Source organism: Gobio gobio (genome assembly GCF_949357685.1).
Source record: "Gobio gobio genome assembly, chromosome: 8".
NCBI lineage: Eukaryota > Metazoa > Chordata > Actinopteri > Cypriniformes > Gobionidae > Gobio > Gobio gobio.
This window is the reverse complement of record NC_137114.1, coordinates 50,643,360-50,649,359: the sequence shown is the minus strand read 5'-3', so window position 1 is coordinate 50,649,359 and position 6,000 is coordinate 50,643,360.

Here is a 6,000-nt window from a genome sequence, read left to right as displayed (position 1 = left end):
CTTCAGGAAGAGACAGCATCGGTCATACTCCCCTCTCATGATCAGCGGGACACCGGTAGAGAGAGTGAGCAGCTTCAAATACCTGGGTGTGAACATCTCCGAGGATCTGACCTGGACTACACACATCCAGACACAGGTGAAAAAAGCCAGGCAAAGACTGTACCACCTGCGCCAGCTGAGGAAATTCAGGGTTTCACCAGCCATCCTGAAAACTTTCTATCGAGGGGCGATAGAAAGTGTCCTGACTCAGTGCATCACAGCGTGGTACGGGAACAGCACCAGTCACGATTCCAAAGCCCTGCAAAGAGTGGTGCGCTTATCGGAGCGCATCTCAGGCTCAGCTCTCCCGTCTCTGCAGGACATCTACACCAAACGCTGCAGAGGTAGAGCTACCAAAATCATCAGAGACATTAATCACCCTGCAAACTCTCACTTCACCCTGCTGCCATCTGGTAAGCGCTTCCGTAGCCTGATGGCAAAAACTGAAAGACTCAGGAGGAGTTTCTTCCCCCAGGCCATCAGACTCCTGAACTCAGTCACGTGACTTCACTTCACCCCGCACACGCATAAACATACGGTTTTTTAACATTAACATCCACATACTGCAATTGCACTGCACTTTACTTTCCTATTGTTACTGCGTAACAACCTGTAATAAACCTTGCACATTATACTTCTTTATATATACATATATATATATTTTATGTTAACCACTTATTTTTAAGTCTACAGTTTATCTCACTTATCATATCCACATATTTTTTATATTTTTATTTATCTTATTTCCTATTTTTATCTTTACTTGATTTATTTATAATTCTACTTATGTTAATACTTTTTATTCTAATTTTATTCTATTTCTATTTTAATTTCTTGTAACTGTTATTTGCACTGTCCATGGAGCGGACCTGTTTACATTTCACTGCCAGTTGTATATTGTGTATATAACTGTGTATGTGACAAATAAAACTCTTGAATCTTGAATCTTGAATTAATGTACAATGTTTTATAATAATAATTTATTCTATTTAGTGTCCAATTCATTAGTTTAACATATTTAATATTGGGGGGCATCCAAGTTATTTGACATATTTGAACATTTGAAGAAGAAAAAAAAGTAACACAGTAGTTACTTTCCCTGGTAATTAGTTACTTTTATAATGATGTAACTCAGTTACTATTTGTAAGAAGTAACTATAACTAATTACTTTTTTAAAGTAACGTGCTCAACACAGGTAAGAAGTAGGCATCAGTGCACTCATCCCCATAACAGAGTCCTCTGTGAGCTTCTCTGCAAACTTCCAAACACTATGAATTAACATTTTTTTGGGTACATAACATTTGAATCAGATTGTAACGAATTAGAATGTACAATTCACTTAACTTCCCAAACACACTGGCTGCGTTCGAAACCGCATACTTCCCTACTATATAGCAGTAGGCGAGGGAATAGTATGTCTGAATCCTTTGTATTCATAAAAGAGTAGGCGAGAACTACCTGGTTTTTGGACTATTTCTCGCGAGATTCAGACGTGTATACTAATGTTGAGTTCGAATATGCCTACTTACCTACTATATAGTAGGAGAAAACAGTATGTGAAAGGAGTAGTATGTTCGAAACCTCAGTAATCATAAAAGAGTAGGCGAGAAGTTCCCGGATGGCCTACTGCTTCTGCCCAGATTGTGAAGCACTCACCGTCATTCATTCATTCTTCTACTCAACATCCTTTATTCATTATTTTACTCATTTATTCATTTTTGCTATTGTTGTCAGTAAATAAAATATTTTAACTCATCAAGCGTAAGCGTTAGTTCTGGCAAGGCACGTTAGTCAAGCTCGCGTCAGCTGACATTCAGCTGATCGATGCCATCCAATAGGGAAGCGTTTCTGATTAGGCTGCGTCTTTAAATGCACCTGCCAGCCTTTCAGAGCTGCTTGATCGCCACGCTCTGCTCGTTAATGCTCTGCTCGTTATATGCTACGCTTATGGAGTCAGGTTACATCTAAATTTGCGATGTCAATTCGATTACTTCTATTTTCTGTTTTACTTTTTCTCGCACTGATCATGTCAGTTTCGGTTTCGTCCGATGATCAGCCCCTGGATTCTCCGGAAGAGGAGCCAGAACAAAGCCCCCCGCTCGTTAGACGAAGCTCACGTCTCGCTAGCAAAGGACCCTCGCCAACCATCTCCGAATGGCCAACTGAGAGGATCATCTCGACCTTGCACGGCAATAATATTCAAGCTCCCGGAGGACTCACTCAAGAGGAACTTTTTCTCTTCTTTCTAGCCAGTCTAGAGGACCCAAATCAGCCGTCTTCCGCTCCTCCTCGGTCAGGAAAGAAACCTCCAAGAGGAAAAACATTCGTCCAAACAGCGCACCTCCAGCTAAGAAGAAAACTGCTCAATCTTCGGAAGAGGATCCAGTATTATCGGCACTACAAAACATTCAGAGCTCTATCACAAACATGGATGCATGGATACAAGCTTTGGAACTTCAACAGCCTTCTTCAAGCACTGCGACCATCAATTCTCCAGGCCCTTCTACCGATGTCACAGCTTTTCCAGCTAATCCAGCAACTGCCTTCAATATCACGCCGCACAGGTCTTTGACAACCCCTATTCCGGCTCCTTCTATCGGACCATCTTTCTTCCCTCCTGCCGCAGCCATCTCTCCTAATTTGAGAGCTCAGACACTTGCAGGTAATGACATCAATTTAGTAAAAATCCTGCTTTGCTCTGATGTTCACGACAATCGAATAGTTGAATGCGCGGGACATTTCTGTACTGTTAAAAGACAATGATCACTGGCTGCAAAAGAGTCTTACTATGGCAGAATTTAACGTTGCTTTCAGTGTATACAGAGACGTAATCTGCGAGTCATTTCCCGAGCGTCGAAAAGAGTTTGACACCTATTTGAGTATTATTTCATATCTGGCTATGACCTATGGGTGCACACTCTTTTATGAATATCATAAATCCTTCTCGGCTAAATGGGCAATGTACATCCAAAGATTAAATCAAAGGATTGACTGGTCTGTCATTGATCTAGCCTTGATTAGCAGGCATTTTACGGGCCATCGAGCCCTGTCTTACTCTTTATGTGGGTCTTTTACCCATACAACTTCATTATGTTCAAGAGCTGCCCAGTCATCTGCATCCCCATCAGCTGAGCTTAACGAAAATAAGGACAAGGTGACATATACCCCACTCTGCTACAACTTCAATGAAAATGTATGTAAATATTCTAATTGTAAATTTATCCATGCTTGCAGCTACTGCGGGGACAGTCATCCGAAATCCATCTGCCCTTGCAGAGCTCGTGCCTTGAAAATAAAAAAATCAACGCCTGTCAACGTACCAGAGCTTAGCAAAGCTCTAAGAAAACATCCTGATCATTGTTTTGTGACTTATTTATTAACTGGTCTTATGCATGGGTTTTTGGCTGGTCTAACTCTTGTTAGAAAAAATGTCCCATTTTTGTCATAACCTCCAATCTGCTCTTCAGGAACCAAATGTAGTCGATAGCTTACTGGCCAAAGAAGTGGAAAAAGGATACATGATGGGTCCCTTCGACAGCTCCCCCTTTTGCACATTCAGAATTAATCCATTAGGCGTCACAACCAGAAAATATTCCGGGAAAAAACGCCTAATTATCGATTTATCAGCCCCTCATGACAATGAATCGATTCCAAGCATTAATAGTCTGATTCCTCTAGAGTATTTTTCCTTGTTCTACGCCTCAGTAGATAATGTCATATGACATCAACTAAAGGAGGGAGGGCATTTTCACATTTAGCTCCTAAACTCTGGAATAGTCTTCCTGATATTGTTGGAGGTTCAGACTCGCTGTCCCAGTTTAAAACTAGATTAAAGACGCATCTCTTTAGCCAAGCATTCACATTATAAATACGTTTTATACTACAGTTAAATCGCACCAACAGCATTAATATTCTGAACAGCAGCTATGCTAATTATTTCCCGTCTGCTTTTCTGTTGTTATCTCGGGACACTAGTCCCGAGGTAACTAGTTCGTCAGCTCCAGTTTGTATCCAGCCTCTCATGGAGACTTCAGATGCCCCAACACCTGTGAAGAGACGACTCGACGCCTGTGAAGAGACGACTCAACGCCAGCGTTGTTATGGCCTAAAATAATACATGATTGATTAACTTATCCTAACATTTTTCTTTAACATTCTCTTTCTAACATTTTTCAATGTACATTTATGAAATGCACTTTCTGTAAAGCTGCTTTGAAACAATGTGTATTGTGAAAAGCGCTATACAAACAAATTTGAATTGAATTGAATTGACATAGCGATGCATGAATACACACTAGCCAAATGCAGCCAATGTGATATCAATTTTCAGTCAAGCAATGAATAAATGCATTTCTGTCACACCACTATCGTCAAAGATTTATTAAAAGAAAACAAGGAACGTTTAGCATTAAAATGATTTTATTAGCAATAATGATAGCAAATTTAAGGTTGGCGGAATGGAACTGTTCTGGGCAAAACTCCCCGCTCATCCAAGCAGCCATGCCTTGTTATTGTTTTTTCTGTATATAATGTACGCAAACCCATGATGTTTTTTTACGGATCACATTCATACTTAACGGGATCAGGCCATGTAGTATCAACTCTTTAAGTGCTCGTTAAGTAAGTACTTATTGAAAATGAGTACATACTCAATGAGTATGCGGTTTCGAATGCAGCCGCTCACTTTGTAGTAGTGATGCAAAGTCCGATTCATTTCTGCGAACCGGTTCCTTTCGGACAGTTCGGCTCAATGAACCGGTTCAAAAAAACAATTCATAGGTTCCTGATGTCATCATGCAATCTTTTGTGCTTTTTTATGCATTTCTCAGTGTCATGTTATATCGAGGAAACATTCAAATAAAATAATCTGTAAAGTGCCAATGCATATTAAAACAATCAAATAAAGTTGATTCACAAATGCTAATGGTGTTGTTTTCACAGTTAATTAGTTTATCGACTGAAATTTGCGCAACTACAGCACACATTACAGGCATTGATCAGCAAACGCAGATATGTTCTTTATGTCTAAAGTACCATAGAACGTCTATCAACTCCTTGTTTATTGTCCTTATAAATTCGTTGATTTAAAATATAATCTGCAAGCACAAAACCATAGTGACATTTTAAAAAAAATATAAAATGAAGACTTATTTAATAAAACCAGTTCACTTAAGTTAATGATGTTTGTGGTTACAGTTTCATTCGCGGATCCTTGATGTCGGATAGTATATGCGTCTTTTGTGTCTTGCGTCATCAAACCAGAACTAAAGATCGATTCAGTCCGATTAGTGAACCGGCTCAACCGGTTAGCTGCTGAGAACCGGCTCAAAAGAACGATTCGTTCAAGAACCGAACATCACTACTTTGTAATCAATAACAAAATACTTTATTACTTGGCTATGTTACGTTTGTACAACATACTTTGAATTAAATAATGTCACACAATACAGTATTTTAAATGTGCTGCCATTTAACTACATTTTAATTAATTACTATTGAAAAAGAGAATATATACAATACAATAAAGTATACTTTTTTCACCAGGGATGGCACACAATGATTTACTTGAACGTTTTGGATCTGAACAAAACATTTGCTCACTGTGACACAGAACAACACTTTTTAATATGAGTCACTAGATTACTTGATTTGGTGAAGCTCTTCTCACAATGAGTACAGCGGTACGGCTTCTCTCCAGTGTGAACTCGCTCATGTTCTTTCAGATTTCCAGACTGAGTGAAACTCTGGTCACAATATGAGCACTTGTAAGGTCTTTCTCCAGTATGAGTTCTTTGGTGCTGTTTCAGATTGTCAGCTCTAGTAAAGCTCTTCCCACAGTCAAAGCAAACATACTCTCTCACTTCATTATGTGTTTTCTGGTGCAGTTTAAAATAATCCGGTCTTGAAAAACTCTTTCCACAGAGAGAACACACATGAGGCTTCTCATCTGAATGAACTGT